The 23,179-nt window shown below is 42.9% G+C and overlaps 1 protein-coding gene across 8 annotated transcripts in view; it reads left to right on the top strand.

Annotated features, from left to right (window-relative positions):
- The first annotated feature begins 9,065 nt into the window (after positions 1 to 9,065).
- The window catches only part of TSNARE1 (t-SNARE domain containing 1), a 500,241-nt gene continuing 486,127 nt past the window's right edge, over positions 9,066 to 23,179 (top strand). For 6 of the 8 annotated variants that reach the window (XM_089518973.1, XM_089518978.1, XM_089518975.1 and 3 more), the window contains exon 1: positions 9,066 to 9,148. The gene's annotated coding sequence lies outside the window, so the exon portion shown is untranslated. Of the gene's footprint in view, positions 9,214 to 23,179 lie in introns of all 8 variants that reach the window. The other 2 variants (XM_089518980.1, XM_089518979.1) reach the window with 2 other exon arrangements.

The raw sequence follows: 23,179 nt of genomic DNA, 5'->3' as shown, positions 1-23,179 counted from the left end.
GGAAAGTGAGGCAAGGCATGCGAGGAAAACTACATTTTCTAAAACTGACATGATACTTGGGGAAAGTATACGTGCCATTTTGAAGAAACAAATGTGCCAGCAATTGAGGCGTTGTGTATTGTTGAGTTCACTAGTAAGGATGAAATTAACAAAGCATCCCACCCACATCTGAAATGTGTTGACATTTAAAGTGGGGATGGGGGGGGGGGGACTTTGGATATTAATGGAATTGAGGGAAGATTCTCAAGTGTTCATTAATGTACTTGAAAATGCACTCAGACCTCTCCCAAGAATATGGCTGCTGTCCTTTATGCTTGGTTCTTATGGTTTGGTAAATGATAGGCCTGCCAATTTAACTAAGAAGCTGAATTATCCTCGACTAATTGACAAAAAGTATACAATTAGAAACCCTTCATTTCCCCCACCCCCCGGAACAGACTTGGCAAAGCCATGCAGGCGGCAATTAAGCTTTAAGGAAGGTGCATAATTTGCAAAGAATTCCACAGATATTTCTGCAAACTAGATGAGTATTTCTGAGGTGCTGCTGCTGAAGGAAATGCTAATTGTCTGTGTAACTAGATTAGGACAGATATTGTTCCAAAAAAACTGCCTGTACTTCAGACTTTATAGCATGGTGTCCTTACTGGAGGCTGAAGAAGAAGAGGAGGAAGAGAAGGGAGAGGGAGAAGAGGAAGGAGGAGGGAAGAAGAATGAAGGGGGAAATAGGAATAGGAAGAGGAAGAATTGGAGGAGGAAGAAGGGGGTGATGGAGAAGAAGAACTGGAAGAATAGGTAGAGGAAGAAGTGGAGGATGGAGAGCAAGAAAAGGCAGGAGGAGGGGGATGAAGAGGGAGAAGAAGAGGAACTAGAGGAAGAAGGTGAAGAAGACGACGAGGAGGAGGAATAGATGGAGGAAATGGAAGAGCAGGTGGAGGGTGATGAAGAGGGAGAAGAATGAGAGGAAGAAGAGAAAGAGGAGGTAGGAGGATGAAGAGGGAGAAGAAGAGGAACTAGAGGAAGAAGATGATAATGAAGAAGAAAGAGAGGAGGAATACATGGAGGAAGTGGAAGAGTAGATGGAAGAAGAAGAGAAGGGTGATGAAGATGGAGAAGAATGAGAGGAGGAAGAAAGGAGGGAGGATGAGGACGAAGAGGGAAGAGGAAGAGGAGGAAGAGATGGAGGAAGACAAAAGGTGGTGAGAAGAATGACAAAAAGGAAGAAGTGGAGGAGGAGGAGGAAGAAGGGGATAAAGAAGAATTGGAAAAAGGAGAGGATGAAAGGAGAAGAGGAGGATGAAGAAGAGGAAGATGAAGGAATAAGGAAAGGATAAAGAGTGTGAGGAAAATCAGGAGAGAAAGGAGGAGAAAAAGAAGAAAAGGAGTAGAAGGAATAAGAAGAGAATGAAAATAGATGAAGAGGAAGAGAAAATAGGAGAGTTGTACATCACCTTGGATTCTGTGTTGGAAGAAAGATGGGAGACAGTGGGTGAGATAGTCAGAACAAAATATAGTAACAGAGAGCAGACAAAAATGTGGAAGATACTGGCTGGAATACTATTGATGCCAGCAGTTACACTTTCCCAAGAATATGCATCTGCCTTCCTTCATTCATGGACATACATGCACAGTCTTTTCTCTTTTAGCACTAGCAACTAGGATTTTAAACAGAGGCTGGTTAAATTGGTTAAATCCCATGCAGAAACAGGATTTAAAAATCTGCTTTTGCGGGTTGTTTTTCAAATACATTGGCATCAATGAGAAATAATGTGACATTGATCCAATGCAAAGTCAACAAAACACAAACCTTTTTACTTTCGGGAAGTTCCTGAAAGTAAAAAGGAATGGGTTTTGTTGATTTTGCATTCAGATTAATATCATGTTATTTTTCATTGACAGCAACGTTCTGAAAATCTACCGCCTTTTGTGGGTTATTTCTAATTTCTGTTTGCATTAACCCTGAATGTTGTGTGAAAAACAACCTGCTTTTGTGGTTTCCCCCCACCCCAGTATAATTCAAGTTTCTGCACAGAATCCATCCCAAGTGATAAAGTCCATAGGATTTTCCAGCCCCAGTAAGAGTGCAGCTAGACTGTAGACATAATGTAGTTTGACAGCGCTTTTAGTCCATGCTTGGAATTCTGGGATTGGTAGGTTTACATGGTCATTGGCCTTCTCTGTCAGAGAGCTCACACTACAAATCTCAGGACTCTGTAGGATGTAGCCATAACAGTTAAAGTGGTGTCGGGCTGCATTACTTCTACGGTGTAAACGCACCTAAAGCAGACACATGACCTTTAGGAGGAAGAGAGCAATATCCCCTTTGCTTTGTTAGTTCTTAATAAACAATTTGCATTCAGAAAGGCATTGAAGGATGGAGCAGCTTAAAGGCTAAATATCCTATCTGCCTTTGCATTCGTTTTGCTTGTAATGGTTGCTCCTGATTCTTCTTCTGGTCTTAATCTTTTATCGCGCTCGCCTAACAAATTTTCTGTGTTTCCTCCTGCCTCTTTGGATGAACTCTCTACACTTCTGAACTCTTCCAAACCTGCAACCTGTTCTCATGATCCAATTCCTACACGTCTTCTAATCTCTATAGCTCCCTCCTTTCTGCCCTCGCTTCTCCATATCTTCAATCTCTCTCTCTCTACAGGCTCCTTCCCTTCAGACTTCAAACATGCTCTCATTTCCCCAATTCTGAAAAAACATTCTCTCGACCCCTCCTATTTGTCTAGCTATCGTCCAATTTCTTTTCTTCCTTTTCTTTCTAAGGTTTTGGAACGGGTTGTTTATTCTCGCTGTCTTGAGTTTCTTGAAGCCAACTCCATCCTCAATCCCTTTCAGTCTGGTTTCCGCCCAAGCCATTCTACTGAGACAGCTCTCACTAAGATTTCGAATGACCTTTTACAGGCCAAGGCTAATGGCCTTTACTCTGTTCTCATCCTTCTTGATCTGTCTGCAGCCTTTGACACCGTTGATCACTCTCTTCTAGTTCATAGAATCATAGAATCATAGAGTTGGAAGAGACCACTAGGGCCATCCAGTCCAACCCCCTGCCATGCAGGAAATCCAAATCAAAGCATCCCTGACAGATGGCCATCCAGCCTCTGTTTAAAGACCTCCAAGGAAGGAGACTCTATCACCTTCCGAGGAAGTGCATTCCACTGTCGAACAGCCCTTACTGTCAGGAAGTTCCTCCTAATGTTCAGGTGGAATCTCTTTTCCTGTAGCTTGCATCCATTGTTCCGGGTCCTGTTCTCTGGAGCAGCAGAGAACAAGCTTGCTCCCTCTTCAATATGACATCCTTTCAAATATTTAAACAGGGCTATCATATCACCTCTTAACCTTCTTTTCTCCAGGCTAAACATCCCCAGCTAACTAAGTCGTTCCTCATAGGGCATGGTTTCCAGACCCTTCACCATTTTTGTCGCCCTCCTTTGGACACGCTCCAGTTTCTCAATGTCCTTTCTGAATTGTGGTGCCCAGAACTGGACACAATATTCTAGGTGGGGCCTGACTAAAGCAGAATACAGTGGCACTATTACTTCTCTTGATCTAGACACTATACTTCTATTGATGCAGCCTAAAATAGCATTGGCCTTTTTAGCTGCCGCATCACATAGTTAATATACTTTCTTTTTTTTTTTTTTTTTTTTTTTTTTTAAAAAAAAACTTTATTGATACATACCAAACACACAAACATTTACATAATCATATTTACAATCATACAAACTAACATACAACTTACCAGTTATATCTAATACTCTAAAACACATACAAACCACTTCCACTATTACTTCTTCACATCTACTACATATTCTCCACCACCATAAGTTGTGATACAATATTCCGTTTCGTTATCCTCTTAATCTCCACCAACTTGTCTCCTCAATAACTTTCTACATATATCCTCTTTCCTTTGCCTTCTAATATCACCCCTTCACTTCTTCTAATCCTAGCTTGACCTACCTACTCTAACTCTCTTCACTTACTAATTCCTTCTTTCCCTTCTCTATTTTACCTCTCTTTAACTCCTTCTATCTCGCTTCTACGCATCTAATACCTACTTCATCTTCATGTATTCTTCGACTTCTTTCATCTTAAACATTTAACATGCATACCTCACTTCATTCTTCAACACACCATTCATTCTGACTTCCTGCTTGCCAGTTTATATAATTCTTGTTTGAATATGGCTTTCTTACTTAACATCCTTGTTCGTGGATCCCAGCCCTACATCGCCTACTACAAACCCGTTACTGCTATTCTTCCCCAGCTCGCTTCAAGATAGTTTTTAACCTTACACCAGTCTTCACTAAACTGATCCCTGGATTTATTTCTCAATGCCTGTGTCAGTTTGTCCATCTCCATCCCATCATATAATTTTATCAGCCATTCCTCCAAAGTTGGATTCTCCTCACATTTCCATTTTTGGGCATAACAGGTGCGGGCAAGAGTTACCATATAATAGACAATCTTTTCGTCCTCCCTATCTATTCCCTTTCCGAAAATTCCTAATAGATAGAGTTCCGGTCTGGGTTGTATTTTTTTCTTCAGAATTACTCCTATCTCTGCGTTTATCATATTCCAGAATTCCCTTGCTTTCTTACAAGTCCACCAGCAATGGTAGAATGTTCCTATTTCTTTTTTGCATTTCCAACATACGTTTGATCTTGATCTATATATCTTAGCGAGCTTATTAGGTGTTAAGTACCATTGAAAAAACATTTTATAGAAGTTTTCCCGAACACTCTGAGAGGCTGTGAACTTGAAGTTATCCTTCCAAATTTTTTCCCATTGGGATAGTTGAATTTCATGACCAATATTTCTTGCCCATTTGATCATTTGTTCTTTAATAGTTAATATACTTTCTGACCTTGGGTTCTCAGACTCTGTTCTCAACTGGTTTAGATCTTATTTGTCAGGCAGATCTTTTGCAGTAGTTGCAGGGGGTCAGACTTCTTCTCCTGTTCCCTTATCTGTTGGAGTTCCCCAGGGCTCTGTTCTGGGTCCCCTTCTGTTTTCTCTCTACACACTGTCCTTAGGAAAACTCATTAGCTCTTTTGGCTTTTCCTACCATCTCTATGCCGATGACACCCAGCTGTATCTTTCCACCCCTGACCTTTCTCCAAAGCTTGAACAGAAAGTGTCGTCTTGCCTCACAGCTGTCTCACAGTGGATGCGCTTTCGGTGCTTGAAGCTCAACATGTCCAAGACGGAGCTTCTTGTCTTTCCTCCTAAGTCCGCGCTTCAACACTCCTTTTCTGTCTCTGTGGACAACATTTCTATTCAACCAGTCCAGCAAGCCCGCAGTCTTGGTTTTATCTTTGATTCTCCTCTGTTGTGTATCCCTCAGATCCAGACCACAGCCAAGGCTTGTAGATTCTTTTTGTACAATATTGCCAAAATCCGACCATATCTCTCCGCCTCTACTGCCAAGATCCTGGTCCATGCCCTAGTGATCTCACGACTGGATTACTGTAACGTCCTCCTGTCTGGGCTTCCTCTTTCTCACCTCCGTCCTTTAATCTCTGTCCAGCATTCAGCTGCACACATTATCACTTCCACCCACTGCTCTGACCACATCTCTCCTGTGTTGGCATCCCTTCACTGGCTCCCCCTCCCTTTCCGCATTCAGTATAAGCTCCTGCTGTCGACATTTAAAGCCCTCCATGGACTGGCCCCTCCTTACTTATCAGACCTTCTTTCTCCTCACCTTCCCACCAGGGCCCTCCGTTCTGGTAGTCAAGATCTGCTGTCTCAGCCCAGGATTTCCTCTGCCCCATCCCGGATTCGCCCCTTTTCACTTGCTGCCCCTCACTCCTGGAACCTTCTTCCCCCACAAGCAAGAGCCATAATTTCTTTAACCAGCTTCAAAACGGAGTTGAAAACCATCCTGTTCAGAGAAGCCTTCCCAGGCATTGCATAATTGTCGCTTACTATTTGATGTTCTTTTGGTGCCCGTTTATCAAACCATTTCCTGTATTGCTATGTACTGTATATGTATTATCCTACTTGAGAGTATGTATTTTCCCTGGAAGATGATTTACCATCCATTATGAAACCAAGCCCTCTCTCCAGTCCATCTGCCTTGGTCCAGGCCTTGGAGGTAGAGAGGAACTGCTGGACCTCTTACCCTTTCCCTCCACCACTCCCTTCTCCTTCTGTGTCATGTCTTTTTAGATTGTAAGCCCGAGGGCAGGGAACCATCTAACTAAAAAGATTGCATGTACAGCGCTGTGTAAATTTACAGCGCTTCATAAATAAAGGTTAATAATAATAATAAATAAATAATTGTCTTATTTTGTGTTGCATTGTTTTTTCATTACTTGCAAAATAATAATAGATCCATCCCATTTTATTTGTATCTCTCTCTGTGTGTGTGTATGTATTTGAAAGGAAAGTGTTACTGTTTCTATGTTGCTGACATTTCCAGAATGCAAAGTGACCAGATGTCATAACTGGAAAAGAGGACAAGGTGCCCCAAAATGTAGGACATTCAAGAAGAATGTAGGACATTACAAAATAAAAGTTAGAAACACTCTTATTAATATCCATTCTTGTTCTATGGTTTATTTTCAGCTATGTTACATATAGTGCATTTTATTAGGTAACCAACTGAAATTTCCTCATTAACATATCTTTCTTAGAATGCCTTACTGGCTTGCAGTGTACTTATAGGCCTCTGAGCAAGACAAATGTTGAAAATTGTACTTTGCTGCTAAGAAACCCTTGGCTGAATCTACATTTAAATTATTCTTTTCATTTGTCCATTATGCTGAAATTAAGGAAAACAAAGTCAGCATTTGCACTGGCGTCCTCAAGCACATTGCCTAACACTTTTGCAGTCTTTTTCCCATCCAAGAAACAAATGCATCCTGAGCTCTGGATGTGAGTCTTGCCTGCTGCTGCTCATAGGGAGAAAAAAGCTTATCCCTATATTCGTAACAAGGATAGACTCCTAAGTAGACAAATCTCTCCAAGGAAGAAAGCAAAAGTCGTGCTACTTAAATGGGCTTTTTGATCCTGCTCAAAATGGAGGACATTTTAGAATTTCTTCAGGACAGGGGGATTATGAGAAGGGAAAAAGAGTACAAACAAGGATTACCCAGGTTGTTTTTTTACCAAGAGTAGACAAAAATTATTTAATAGACACTGTGAACCTAAAACAGAGGCCAATACCATTGAAAGGAAAGGAAGACCCTCTCCAATTGCGGTGCCAGTCTTGGACTGGTCACTAAATAAGATAGGCTCATTGAAGCCCCTAATCAGTAGCCCCTCCTTTCCTAATCTCGCTTTTCAGATAGCCAACGCAGAATCAACTAAATCCTTTGATATTTGCAAAAAGGAAAACTTGTCCTGTCTCAGATCTACCAAACCTGAGATTATTGGAATAGAAGAGCCAATTGAACCTGAAATGGGCCAAACAAACTCAAATGCTGGGTCAGACAGTAATCTTAGATTACAGGGGTATATAAACAAATCAGAAGCACATGGATGGGTCTCCACTCTTCTGGAAGATCTAGCAACAGTCAAAACAATTCCTAACCGAATGTAATAATCTGTTAACCACTTTGGTGGATTCCCATTTACAAACTCACTCGTCTATTCCAAAAGAACAGAATGTGATCTCCGAAAGTGATATAGCGACTCCATCTAAATCAGTATCTCATACACAAAATGTTGGAAGTAATCAAAAGAAAGGATTCAAGCGGAAAGACTTAAATGGGAAAATACTTGGGAATCCCAGGAAAATGTGTAAAGTTGAAAAACTTTCAGATCTACCAAGCCCTTTGCCATTTAGTAGGAAATCTTTGGAGGTGGAGAACTTCAAAACCAAGGAAATTGCTCCTTCCTGAGACCCTTTGGTAGGGAAATTGCCATTAAGTAGGAATCGCCATCCTTCCCATACTAAGAGATCTAACAATGAACCCTATAATACTCCCCAATTGAAGAGTAATCTTCCTTCTAAAGATGCTTCTATTGCTTGTGCAAACTGTGTTGTGGAGTTAGAACCAGGGGATCTAAATCCATATTTAGGTCCATACTCTTGTGTAATGCAAAAAGGGGTTCTAACTAATGTGGTAAACCCCCAAATGGCAATTAGTTTTGAATTTCCACAGAAGGGAAGCCAGGAGGGACAAAATGGTGCATGAGCCTGGGAATAATGCAGGGCCATGGAAAACAATAGGCCTCCAATAGTTGTGGCTTTTCTGATTCGTGGGGGTGGGGGGGTCTGGAACAGATCCCCCACAAATCGGAAGGGACATCTGTATCTATACACACACACACACACACATTTATAAAACCCAGTATAGATTATTATTATTATTATTATTATTATTATATTTATTTGTATCCACTCTTTTCCCAGAACTGGGTCTCAGTGCAGCTTCATTGCATTGAAAGAACAATACGATGGACAACAAAGGAAAGAGATGCATTAAAAAGGAATTAAAGGATGACAGAGAGCTGTGAAAAGAATAAAACACATTTAAAAAAAGATCAAACTGTACAAAACACTACAAAGTTTAAAAAATATATTGTTTAATTTTTATTTTTAAATTTTTTATAGTTTTTATTTTTATTTGTATTGTTATGTTTTTATTTTTATTTTATTTATAGTATTTATAATATTATATATATATATATATATATATATATATTATTTATTATTTTATTTATTTTTTATATTTATTTATGTGCATTTGACATAAATTTGCAATCAGTAAATAAGGGTTCTGTGCCTGGAAGCCAGAAAGGAAACCCCCTTCCCTCCTCCTTGGCAAAGCATCCTCTCCTGACCCAACAATGGCTCACTTTATAGTTTGCCAAGTTTTGTTTCTCTGTTTCCTAATTCTTTCTCTTTCCTTTTAATGAATGAAAAAGCGTCCACTTTGTATCTGCGACTCAAGGGCTGGGGAGTCTCGCGCGGTGCACGCTGGTCTCGATAGTTCCTCCAGCCCCCTTTTCTTACAGCGGCTGCTATAAAAAAAACTACAGCTTAAGGCGCCTGCGCAGAAGGGAGCAAGGCGAGGGGGCGTGGCCGAGGGGGGGGCTACAGAAGTGTCAGAAGGGAGAGATACACTGTGGCTGGACTCTTTCGCCGCGCGTGCGCAGTGCGTCCCGCTGCTGCACTGGCCTTCGCCAGGTGAGGAGGTGCGCGCGCAGGAAGGGCAGGAATGATGGGGAGGGGGCCTTGGCAGGAGCCATTCTGTGGGTAGCCCCCTTTGCTGAGGAGGGAGGGAAGGAGGGCAAGGGGAGGCAGAAGGGCATGGGGGGATCCCTCCTTTTGCACGGGAGGTGCATGTCTGGAAAGGCAGATGCGTGTCAAAGCTGGGATGGGGGAGGCAGAGGCTGGGGGTGCCTCTAGGCCTTGGAGTTGAGAGAGAGAGAGAGAGAGAGAAGGTGGGAAAGGCTTGTTCTGCCAAAGGCCTTGCAGGATTCGTGGGAACCCCTGTACACGTGTATTGCAGAAAGGAGGGGGGCATTTGAAGACTTGTATTCATCTAATGCTCCAAAGGAGAGCTGTGGGAAGCCCTGTCCCCCTATTTTAGGGCGCTGGAGATGCTTAGCCTGGAGAAGAGATGCTTAAGAGGTGATATGACAGGCAGCCCTGTTTAAATACTTGAAGAGATGTCATATTGAGGAGGCATGTGGCACTTGTCTCCTCTTTGTTTGCTGCATTTTAAATAAGGGGCACCATTTTACTATGCCACTGCATTGAATGGGACTGGGCCATCCTCAGATCTTGATATCCACAGAGGGTCCTGGAACCAAACCCCAGCAGATTCCAAGGGCCCAATGTCCATGGAGACAGGAAGGAGAGTTGTGGGAATCTTTGTACATGCATTTTTTAGGAAGAAGAGGTGTCCGGTTCCCTGTACGCATGTCATCTAGGAAGCAAAGGGGCGTGAATCCCTGTACGCATTTTATGCTGAAAGGAGAGCTGTGGGAATCCCTGGACACTCAGCCCTCCATATCCACAGATCCTTAATCCATGGATTCAAACATCCACAGCTTGAACTTATTTTATATATATATATTCTGAAAAGCGAGCACTGATCCCCCCCCCCCCATTTTACTGTGCCATTGAATTTACTGGGACTTGAACCTCCATGGATTTTGGAATCCACAGAAGGGTCCCGAAAAGGTGAAGTGTGTGAATCCCTGTACATGTAGCACACAGAAAAGAAAGCTATAAATCCCTGTAACAGGCAGAAAGGAGAGATGTGGGTATCTCCATACACTACCAATGATAGCCCTTTGGTATTATAAGAGGGTCTTGGACATGACACAGGATCACCTCCCTAAGTTTTGTTTAGCCCAGTGCTCCCCAAACTGTGCTCTTTATGGGATTTTGTACTTCAGCTCTCAGAATCCCAGTCATGGCTGAGGCTTCTGGGAGCTGAAGTCCAAAAGTCCTTAAAGGGCACCTTTTGGGGATCACTGGTTTAAGTGAATAATGGAAAAAAGGAAGTTGGGCTCAGCTAATTCAAGACCTATTAACCTCTGAAACCCTTTGAACAGATTCGTTTTCTCTTTCGTGGAGTTAAAAAACAACAACTCAGGGACTGGATCTACAAACTGAATGATGATCAGGACTTAGTTTCAGCCAAATCTTCAAATTGTTTCCTGCTGGTGTCACCTGTTGAAATCAAACCACGAAAGAGCTTGGTACTTAAACGCACTTTGCTCCCCTGAGAACTACATTTATAGAACTACGGTTCCAAACTATTCCAACATCTGTCGCTGAGAAATTTAAGGCTCAGTATTTGCAGGGTGGGAGAGGTAGAAGATCGTTCACACTGTTTCCTCTCTTGCCAGCTGTATCAAAACCCCAGGAAGAGATTCTTGGGATACATTTTGGCTTTCTTGCAGGGTGAGAGCTTTTATGTGAAACTAGACTAGTTACTGTTAGATTGTGACCCATATCATCCCAAATCCACAAAACAGTGATGCCTTTATATGGCCAACCGAAATGTTGCAATGTTACTGCAATTTTTATACATGTTGCAAATGTTATACACATTGGAAATGTTATACACCACATGGCCAGAAGGAAGAGGGGCCCACCTACATGAATACTCTTCCATACCATCTGAACTGAGGGCAACAGCCACAACATCTTGACAAAATGCAGGCCTATGATTAACATCATCATTTTTCTTTCTTTCTCCTGTATAATTTTTAACACTTTTGCCTGACGAAGAAGCCAGTGGAGCTTCAAAAGCTTGCAGCATGTATATTGTGCATTTTGGTTGATCCAATCAAGGTATCACTACTCTTTGGATTTTCGATGATACTACATTTTGCTGTATGACCAATTGCAGCTGTCCCTGGATATGTGATCCATATGTTACACATAAAACAGCATTAGGTTTTGAAGCTCCCAGAAGTATTCATGCTGGTTATTTGAAAAAGGTTGCTATATGCTATGCAAGGGATTCAATTATCTGGATATACATGTATGTAGGTAGGTATGCCTATATTCTTTCATTGGAGTTTTTGTAATTAACCCCGTGTGTCGTAGGACTGCTCCTTCCAGCATTTCTCCCTCTGGCCACATTGGCTTGGCCTGATGACAGTTATTCTGACACGCAGGATTCCCATCCCTGTTTTAAAGTGTCACAACATTTTTGTTTGGTCTCTTCTGAGGACAAAAAAAAAGTTGGTTGTAAATTGGAATAAAAATCATACTTAACATAACTCTTTTAAACACAAGCTTCCCAACATCTTTTGGAGAAGGAGAGGAATCATGGTTAAGGGAGAGAAGTGTGTTGTCTGTGGCTCACAGCTAGCCTGTTGCACAAACTTGCAAAGAGCCATCAGATGCCACAGTATTCTCGCAACTTGGTTTCTGAATCTACTGTATAGGGATAATTCTGCTGGCCTACCTTGCAAGATGGTGGTAAAGCAGTATGAGCAGTATATGTGAAACCCTCTGAATTCTGTATTAGTAAATTAGGTGGTGGAGCAGAGTTCTGTTTAGGAAGGCTCTCTGTGTAACCTAGGTACAATATCATCCAAAATCCACAAAACAGTGATGCCTTTATTGGGCCAACCAGAATGTACTTTATACATATCACAAGCTTTCAAAGCTCTACTAGACTGTTGGACTGCAGTATCCAGTACCCTTACCAATGGCTGTTCTGGCTGGGGCTGTTGGAACTTGCAGTCTAACTTGATCTTAACATCCACATGATTTCAACTTCAACTATAGCTATGGGCAGGGGAGGCAAAATGTGGGTAGTGCCCCCCCAAAATGAAACCAAAAGAACTCTTCCCCCAAGGAAAATTTCTTCCAGGCCCCAAACGTCTAGTACTGCAGGGAGTGAGACACCAAAAATCATCCATACATTGATTTAAATAAAATAAAATAATAATAAATTTTTTATTTATATACCGCCCTTCCATCAGATCAGGGCGGTTTACAGCAGTTAAAAATACAATAAACAATAAACATTAAAATCATACAGCCATTACATAAAACATAAAAACAAAAAAACAAAAGGCCCCAGGTTAGCCAGTCCCGTTGCCAGTGCGGCGGGGGAGGCTTATAGGACCTTATTCAGGGAATGCAATCCCGAACAGGTAGGTCTTCAGGTCCCGTCTGAATTGGGCCAGGGAGGTAGCTGAGCGGAGCTCTATGGGCAGCATGTTCCAAAGGGCCGGGGCGGCGATGGAAAATGTCCTCCTGGTAGTGGAGACAAACCTCGCCCCGGGAACCCTAAGTAGTTGCTGCCCAGATGTTCTGAGGGTGCGGGGCGGAATGTATGGGGAGAGGCGGTCCTTCAGGTATCCTGGGACCAGGCCATTTAGGGCTTTATAGGTCATCACCAACACCTTATATTGCGCCTGGAAGCGAATGGGCAGCCAATGGAGATCTTTTAATACCGGTGTTATGTGGCTGGCCCTGGACGTACCAGTGACCAGCCTGGCTGCCATGTTCTGCACCATTTGAAGCTTCCGGGTTTGGTATAAGGGTTGCCCCATGTAGAGTACATTGCAGAAATCCAGTCTCGAGGTTACCAGGGCGTGTACCACAGTTTCAAGGTCCCTCTGGGCCAGGTATGGGCGCAGCTGGCGAATAAGCCGAAGCTGATGACAGGTGCTCTTGACTGTCGCATTCACCTGAGCAGTCAGGCGAAGGGACGAGTCAAGAAGCACCCCCAGACTGCGCACGGAGTCCTTCACAGGGAGCGTGACCCCGTTCAGGACAGGTGGAACCACCGCCATTCCTGGACCAGGGGAACCTATCATGAGTACCTCCGTTTTCTCTGGATTCAGCTTGAGTCGGTTTTCCCTCATCCAGCCCATTACTGACTCCAGACAGGCCACGAGAGGAGAGACGCCATCCTCAGTCACTGCATCAGTCGGAGACATAGAGAAGATTATTTGGGTGTCATCAGCGTACTGATAACCCCGCGCCCCATGTCTCCGGATGATCTCTCCCAGCGGTTTCATGTAAATGTTAAATAGCATGGGAGACAGAATGGCTCCTTGAGGGACCCCAGTTTTAAGGGCCCTCTCATCGGAGCACACGTCTCCCAGCTGCACCATCTGGGACCTCCCGGAGAGGTAGGACCGGAACCACTGGAGCGCAGTGCCGCCAATTCCCACCTCTGCCAGGCGCCCCAGAAGGATACCATGGTCTATGGTATCGAAAGCCGCTGAGATGTCCAAGAGCACCAACAGGGACACGCTTCCCCTGTCGAAGCTCAGACGGAGATCATCGACCAAGGCGACCATGGCCGTCTCAACCCCGTAACCCGCCCGAAAGCCAGTTTGAAATGGGTCCAGATAATCCATTTCATCCAAGATCGATTGAAGCTGGATTGCAACCGCCCTCTCGATCACCTTCCCCAAAAATGGCAGCAGTGAAACTGGCCGATAATTATTATACACCAGGGGGTCGAGGGAGGGCTTTTTTAATAAAGGTTTTACAATGGCCAATTTGAGGTCAGATGGAAATTGCCCTTCCCTCAGAGATGTATTAATAATCCGGTGTAACAATAAAGTTACAGCTGGTCCCCCCTGGGCCGCTAGCCACGAGGGACAGGGATCGAGAGAGCAGGTTGTCTTCCGAACACTTCCGAGGATCTTGTCGACATCATCGGTACTTACCAACTCAAACCGATCCAGTTTAATAAAGTCCACGGAGGCCCTGGATACCTCTACTCTAGGTTCTGCCTGAATGTCGGCGTTAAGACCTTCGCTTATCCGAGAAGTTTTATCCGCGAAGAAGTTGTTAAATTGGTCACAGCAGGCCTTAGAAGGTTCAAGGATCTGGTTCAGGGCAGGAGGGAGCTGAGTTAGCTCCCTGACTACCCTGAACAACTCTGCTGGACGCGACTCCGCGGACGCGATACGAGCACCATAGAACGAATTCTTTGCTGCTCGTATCGTCTCTCCATAGTCCTCTAACAGTTGAGCTAGGAGAGTCTTGTCGTCTAAGCGAAGGTGTTTCCGCCAACGGTACTCTAGCCGTCGCAGCTCCCGCTTCCTTGCCCGGAGATCTTCCGTATACCAGGGCTTGCGTTTGGAAGCGGGTCTGAGAGGGCGCTTGGGAGCGATACTGTGTATAGCCCTCGAGAGACCGGTATTCCAAATACCAGTCAGGGCATCAACAGAGTCGCCGTCACTTCCAACCATGTATCCCTCTAGGGCTTCCTGGAACCTTTTGGGTTCCATCAGCCTTCGAGGGTGGACCATCCTAATAGGTCCACCACCCCCGGGATTTGATTGATATTGAATGTTATGCTTGCATTCCCATGCTCACTTTTCCTGTTCCTTTTCTTAACTGCATTTCTAGTTTTATGTTACTGCGATGGTAGGAATTTGGAGAATGAAGGAAAACTTCAATTTTTGTGTGTGGGAGGGATTCTTATTTGACTATACATTTATTTCCATTCCTGCTTTACTACCTCTTAAGCGTGTCTCCTTTTTAGTTTGGCAGTGGATTGAAATTTGATTTTCCTGTAATTGAGTCAGGCCAAAATTAAAGCTGGAATGTGGACATACTAAACTTCTCCTGCTTGGTTTTTTTCTTTTTAATCTCAGTCAGCAGCCTTCTGTTAGATGCATTGTACCAAAGGGCGGCTGCTCTATGTCGATAAAAGAGCATGAGGAGAAGATCAGCCTTTGGAGCTTGAGTGTTACAAATGTGGCAGACTGAAGGCTCTACACCCCAGATTCCCCCTGGAGTGGCCAAGTGATGCTTATATTACGCAGCCCCCAAACCTTGAATTCTATCCAGGCTGTTCACATAATGCCTGGATACAGTTCAGGGTGTCTATCCCTTGTCCCACATTTTAAAAAACTTACCTTTTGCTCTAGATTTTCCTGAAAACCCAGAGCAAAATGCAACAATGATGGATAGTGATGGGTGGTTTGCTGAGTTGCTCTGTCCCTCTGGGTTTGTTTGAGGTTAGAAGTAGGCTAGCTGGCTCACAGGGGCCACAGCTGCCTGACATCTTCAGAAAGTAAAAGGGAGCGAGTTCTGGGGGTATGTGGGGGTCAGAATGCTTTGGGGGCAGCCTGGACTATTCTGGCAAGTGTAGACAAGCCCTGAATCATGTACCGTATTGTTGTGTGAACTCATCCTAGGGAACCAGGGATTGGCAAACCTGGTTTGTGTGCTGAACTATAACTCTGGAGACCAGGGTTTAATTTCCACCTCGTAAGATCACCTTATTTGGTGATCTTGAGCAAGTCACATGCTCTCAGCCTCAGAGGAAGGCAATCGCAAACCTGCTCTGAAGAAACTTGCCAAGAAAATCCCACGATAGGTTCCCCAATTAGAGTCTCCATACGTTGGAAACAAGGCACACAACAACAACAGCAATAAAAAGGACTGGAAGCATCTGAACCAAGGAAATGACATCAGGGAGCAGATCAGTAGAAGCATCAACTATGGTGCCAACGTAGATGTTGATTTTTAATGACCCGAGCTGAGCACTCTTGCTCAGTTATAAAAATATTGCTGAGGAAAGTAAGAAGTTGTCCATTCATCAAATAAAAATATTGGCTTCTTTCAAGTATTTGCTAGACAGTTTTCCTCCAAAACATTTTCTGATCCTTTAGGCCTTTCAAGCAGATGAAAGCCCCTATCAAAGACGCATGGACTGCCATGAGTAAAAAACAAAAAGCCCTTCTAAATTGTTAGCTAGCCCTTTTGTATTTCTGGGATCAGAAGGGATCAAGTCAGGAAAAGCTTGAAAGAGACACATGAGAAGGAGGAAAAAATGGAAAGCTGTGAAGCTATTAAGACGGAAAGAACTGTGTGGGCTAGTGTGTTGTAGTGTTGGACTAGGACAGCGTTGAACTAGGACAGTGGGATACCAGCTTTTGAATCCCCTCTTGGTCACAGAAACCTACTGGGTGACCTTGGGAAAGTCACATCCTCTCAGCCTCAGAGGAAGGCAGTAGTAAGCCCGCTCTCAGCAAATCTTGATGTATGTTACCATGAGCCAGAAATGATTTGAAGGTGCACAACAACAACAACAACAACAACACTTTTAGGCACCTCCCGCATGAGCCTTCTTGGGTTTCCAGATCTTTTGGGGAGGCCCTTCTCTCTGTCCCTCAGCTCACAGGTATCTCTGATAGGAACACAGGAGAGGGCCTTCTTGGTGGCTGCTCCCAAGCTCTGGAACTCCATTTCTGGAGAAATTAGATTGACACCTCTTTGCTCTCCTTTCATAGGCAGGCAAATACTTTTTTGTTTTGTTTTGAAGGATCTTTAGAAACTGACTATTTAGGGGGAAGGTCTTTCAGTAATATCCCTCAATCTCTGTGTTCATTCCTAGAATTCAGAGACATACCCATGTTAATCTGGAAAATCAGTATCCAAAGGGGTCTCGTAGCGCCTTTGAGACTAACTGGAAGAAATAAATTGGTAGCAAGAGCTTTCGTAGACCTGAGCCTACTTCCTCAGATGCATGCATCTGAAAAAGTAGGCTCACATTGATGCTACCAACTTCTTTCTTCCAGTTAGTCTAAAATAGGGGTAGGCAACCTGCGGCCCGCGAGCCGGATGCGGCCCGGCAAGGCCTTGTCTGAGGGACAGCAACCCGGCCCCCGGCTTAAAAGGGTTGCCTACCCCTGGTCTAAAAGGTGTTACAAGATCACTTTGCATACTATATTGGTTTCTTAGGTACACTTTTATGTTGTTTTTAATTCTTTGGATAGTTCTACTATATTTTAACTTTTGCGTGTTTTTAGTGCTGTGTACCTTCATCTGTATCTCTTTTGACTTTTGCTCCCAAAGCTGGATTAAAACAAATGCATACTGAATTGCCCCATAAAAGTGAACAACAAAGGGCTCACCGTTTTTTCTTCTTTTTGGACAGGAAGAAAAGGTTGCATTCATATACAATTGGGTAGGAGGACAAACCAGTGTCTGGCCCCTGATCATCCCAGAAACCCCAGCTTGTGAGAGTAAAAGCTGCTTCAGTCTTCATTGCCCCTGGGTGTGGTTTTTATGGTTTCACGAGGATGTGGTTGAATCTGACATATATACAAAGCTGTAGAGTGCTGGAGTTCCTCATGAGAGCTGGGGACAGCCAAATTGAAAAATCTAGTAGCATGTCTTTTGGAGGTTTCCTGTTTCCTTATGACCCCAGCAATAAAGTCTAGTCTTCTTCTGCCACTTTCAGATATAAATCTGATGAGAAGGCAGGGCAGCGCCTTTCTGCTGGCAGCCCCTGGATTTCTGCCAGTGTGGATGGACAGTAGGAGGTGAGAAAGATGGATAACTATAAGATTTTCCTTAAACTTGTCCCACCAGCAAACCACTTCTTTACATCTCCATTGCCATTGCTTAGATGAAGGGATGGGAATGTTGTATCCCTCCAGATATTTTTGGATTAAAACTCCCAGTATTCTTCATTGCTTGTCATACTGGATAGGATTCCTGGGAGAAATTGCTGGCCATCAACATCTGGAGGGTGTTTCCCACCCTTGGTTCAGCATTACATCTGAACCTGGTTTTACCTGGTAATGTTAAATGTTGCAAAAAGTTTGTATTGATTTTTGAAATGGTGCTATGCTCCCCCCCCAAACATGGACCACTAAATACTATCGTCTTGAGCCCTCTATCAGAGGAATGTTTTTCTGTGTCTTCCATATACCACTGTAACTGCTTTCCACAAAGTCTGTGGCTTGTGCTCTTGGGTAGACTAAATGATCTTCTGATGACCCCTGTAAACTGTAGGATATTATTTATTTGCAAATGGGTTTATCCTGCTCCTTGGTGTTCTTGTATTTCCAGAGGGCATGTACAAGTGAAAATGCTTCTAAGGGAAGCATTCACGTTTGGTGTTATGAATCACAGGTTCTCAGACTCTGTTGAAAGTTTGTCATCTGTGGTTTCCAGTCTTTCCACACCAGGCTGCAAAATATGAGCTTGATTTGGTCCATTGCTCAGAGAGAGGCAGTGACTCTATCCTGCTGAGGAGCCTGTTGCTTTGTTTGATTATTGATGGTTTGAACTGATTGCCTGGTGGATTGCCTGGAGTATGTGCGGGCTTTATCTCTTAATGTTGTATTATTATTATTTTAGATAGGAGCCAAGATAAGGGTTGCTGGTGGAAATGACAGCAGAGTTTGCACCAAGGGAACCCTGTCACCCCCTTCTCTGTGTCAAAGAAGCATAGAGTCTTAAGAGCTGGAAGGAACCATAAGGGCCACCCAATCCAACCCCCTGTCATGCAGGAATAAAAACTAAAGTATCCCTGAAAGATGTCTATCCAACCTCATTTTAAAGACTTTCAGAGAGGGAGACACCCCCCCCTGCCATAGATGGTATCATTTATGGCAGTCCATTCCTCTGTTGAACAACTCCTACAATAAAGTTCATCCAGATGTTTAGGTGGACTCTCTTTTCATGCAATTTGAATCCATTGGTTTGTGTTCTAGTCGCTGAAGAAGTAGAAAATGAGCTTGCTCCATCTTCCATATGGTACCCCTTTAGATGTTTAAAGATAGCTATCATTTCAGTCTTCTCTTCTCCAAGTAAAACATACTCTGCTCCCTCATTATTCTTCATATTGCCAGTTCTTTCTCAAGAATGCCCAAACTTGCAAACTGTGTGCAGTCGGCTCTCCGTATCCACAGATTCTGCATCCATGGATTAAACCAACCACGGTTCAATTAAAAAAATATATCCAAAATTCAAACTTTAATTTTTCCATTTTATATCAGGGACATCACTACCATGCTGTTGTATGTAATGGGACTTGGGCATCCATGGATTTTGGTATCCATGGCTGGGTCCTGGAACCAAATCTCAGCAGATACCCGAGGAGCGCTATACAACAGTGAAACCAGGGGTAGGCAAAATGCAGACATAGATTTATGTATGATCCCCAGGGCTTGTTTTGAGACCAGTCTAACAGATAAATTATTCTGCTTGGAAAAAATGGAAATTGTTGTGGATTTCAATTAACGATGAGTAGGAATTTCTTGTTGGTGCAGTTTAGCCATTGAAGAAGTAGACATATTTTTAGATACCTTAGCTGGGGTGGGAAGCTTCAGAGCTCTGGCTTTTGCCAAAGGAGCTTGTCGTGCTGCATGTTGTTTACACACTTTACAGCCCTAAAGACATAGCTATATTTAAATTAAAAACAAGGAAACCCGAGACTCTCAAAATGCTGACTAATTTATTCGATATTGCATAGTTGTGCCTGTGAAACTGCAGCCTAGATGTGTGGGTTGGTATTAGGGTTTTAACAAATTAGCTGCCTGAGTTAGAATATGGATACTTCTGGCTCTAAGATCTTTCTTTTGAATGCCTACCATAATCTTCAGAAATAGTAGTTATCTCCACTTTGCCATTCTTTTCCCATTTAACAGCTGGTGGAAACCTATTCCCATTTACAGCTGGTTTGTGCAGTGCAAATTGTCCTTTACCAGTTGGTTTGGTTATGTAGGCTAGATCAGTGGTTCTCACACCTTTGTCCTCCAGATGTGTGAGGTTTTCGTTTTCAAAATTCCTGACCATGCTGGCTAGGCCTTTTGGGATTTGAAATCCAAACATCTGGGAGACCAGAGTTTGAGAACCATTGAGCTCATTCTCCAGGCTAGGAACATATTACAATGATTTTGTAATCTGTGGGATTAACTAACAGTCCAGAAACCATGCCTTATGAGGAATGTCTTAGGGCAGTGAGTATGTTTAATTTGGAGAAGAGAAGATTAATACATGATATGATAGCCATGTTTAAATGTTTGAAAGCATGTCATGCTGAAGAAGGAATAAGCATGTTTTCTACTCCTCCAGAGACTAGGACACGGAGCAATGGGTTCAAAATAGAGGAAAAGAGGTTCCATCTCAACATTAGGAACCTTCCATTATGAAGCCAAGCCCTCCCTCCAGTCCATCTGCCTTGGTCCAGGCCTCGGAGGTAGAGAGGAACTGCTGGACCTCTTACCCTTTCCCGTCACCACTCCCTTCTCCTTCTGTGTCATGTCTTTTTAGATTGTAAGCCTGAGGGCAGGGAACCGTCTAACTAAAAGATTGCATGTACAGCGCTGTGTAAATTTACAGCGCTTCATAAATAAAGGTTAATAATAATAATAATAAATAATAATTAGGAAGAACTTCCGGATGGTAAGATCTGTTCAACAGTGGAAGATGCTGCCTCAGAGGGTTGTGGAGTCACTTTCTTTGGAGGTTTCTAAGCAGAGGCTGGATGACCATCTCTTGGGAATGCTTTGATAATGTTTTACTGCATGGCAGAATGGGGTTGGACTTGGGGTCTCTTCCAAGTCCATGATTCTATGCTGCAAAGTGTTGTTCTTGAAAGATGATTGAAGGTTTAAGAGCTGATAGTATCATTTATGGCAAATGTCATGTGAGGTGATGTTCAGGAGGACTGTCCTTTATGAATTTGATCCAAAACAAGCTGCAGAAATAATCAAGTTTGAGACCCCTTTAACTGTCCTGGCTCAGTGGTAGGGAACACTGAGAATTGTAGTTTATTGTGGTGCCAGAGCTCTCTGACAGAGAAGGCTAAATGTCTCACAAAAGTACAGTTCCCAGAATTCCATAGCACTGAGCCAGGACAGTTAAAACAGTCTCAAACTGGATTGTTTCCGCAATGTGTTTTGGACCATAGTTGAAGATGTTGGGGCCATGGGATAATGCTGCTGGAACAGGTGTGCTAAAGTGGGATGTCTTATAGGGACTAGCTCCTGGTTTTGAATGCTTTTTTAATCATCCAGGAGGCCACTCACACCACATAATTCTACCAATAAGGTTCCATTTCAGTGGCCATGGTTCCATCTTGTGGAATTCTGGGATTGGGTAGTTCTGTGAGGTTCTTAGAAATCCATGCTGAATAGCTCTGGTGCTTCACTGAAGAATGGACCACTGGATTCCATAGGACAGAAACATGGCAGTTTAAGTGGGATTTTAGTGCTATAATTGTGTAGTGTGGAAGAGCTCCGGGTTATGTGTAAGTAGTAATTTCATTTTTTGTGGGGGCAGGAGGTTGAGCTGGACATTCTTCCATATTCCCCCCCCCCTTCCTCAGTTGGCCAGTAAATAGCAATGTTGGGTGCAGCAGTTGAAAGATGGATTTTGAAAGGTGAAGAGGAGATGTAGATTTACGGCGCTTTATAAATAAAGTTAATAATAATAATAATAATAATGTGTTGTAGTTCTTTCTGATAGAACTTTACATCATTCTGGATCTGCTAGCAATTAAAGTCATAGGAGCCTTCTCACATATCCAGCTTGGCAATCCCACATCACCTTGATCTTACCAACTATATTTGGGATGGGAGGACCGTCTCAATATGCAGGATCATTTTAAAAAGTCACCAATTTAGATACATCTTAATTAAACTCAGTTACTGTACTAGGTGTAACAATCACAAGAAATGTCCAATGTGAAATACGCTGTCAACAACAGAGAAAACTGGTAAATGGGAAAGAGAAGTAAACGTTCCCAAATAACTGACGTTGAGATGGAAGGAAGCCAAGAAAGATTCATTATTATAGGAAACACAGCAATCAAATCAATAGATGCATATTGTAAACATTAAATATATTATTATTATTATTATTATTATTATTATTATTTTGTATTTCTTTTCTAGATATGTGTTGTTCACTGTGTTGATGTCATTTTCTTGTTTTTCTTTTATTGGATTTTATGATCTCTTGCTCATAAAAAGAATATAAAAAAGACGAAAAAGTCACCAATTCAGTCCTATGCCTCTCACCTTTTTGCCCCGCATGTCTGAGATTTGAGATAGCTGAATGTGGGATTGGTCCCAAGGCTGTCTTTGTGCATGGCTCCATCTAATAATGTCTTCAGCAATTTGGTCCTGCTTTATGTCTCTGAATGTGCAACTCCATTTTGGATAGACTGTGTCAGGAGGGGAAGGTAAGCAGTGTTTTAATTCTTTTTGTGATCAATTCTTATTGTTTAAGTATTGAGCGGTACCGTGAGCTGGGAGAATATTATCTAGTAGTTTGGACCAAGGTTTCAGTTTAGGGCCCAAGGAAGAATAAAATTGGGGATGTTTTACAAGGCGCAATTATGCTTTTATGATTCTAAACAAAGCAGACCAAAATCAAAGCATTGCAAAACCTTCTTCGTGGCTTTGAGTACATTTGGTTTTAGGCCCTATAGAAACAGAGATGAGAGTCATTGATTTTGAGTATCAGATTAGGAGTCTGCGAGGCCAAGGTTCAAATCACTGCTTAACTCTGGAAACCCCCTGGATGACCCTGGATAAGTCACACTCTCTTCGTCTCAGTGGAAGACAATGGTACTTCTCGACAAACATATCTTTCCAAAAAGCCTCAGTGATAGGTTCTCCTTAGAGTCACCGTAAGTCAGAAACAACTTGAAGGCACACAGCAACAGAAGTGCAAGTAATGGTTATGTGAAGTAAATTTTAAAACAGTAATCTCCCCAATAAAGAATTTTTTAAAAAATACTGCTTTCTATTTAGGACGCCTTTTGTGTGTCTTGGAATTATCATGTGGTCAATGTTGTGGAATGGCATGTAAGATTATCTATGTGGATAATACAAAGAAATCATGTGAATGTCCAGGACATGTGGCTTGGTGCCACCATTACTCTTATGTACCCTAGGTAACTTGTCTTCTTGCGGAGACAGATCTGCAGAAGGGCAGATACTTTCTTGCAAAATGGTGGAATGA

The sequence above is a fragment of the Sceloporus occidentalis genome, unplaced genomic scaffold (assembly GCF_023333645.1).
Source record: "Sceloporus occidentalis isolate IW3139 unplaced genomic scaffold, rSceOcc1.0.p SCAF_3, whole genome shotgun sequence".
NCBI lineage: Eukaryota > Metazoa > Chordata > Lepidosauria > Squamata > Phrynosomatidae > Sceloporus > Sceloporus occidentalis.
The sequence above is the reverse complement of the archived record's forward strand: the minus strand, read 5'-3'. Positions and strand labels throughout refer to the sequence as shown.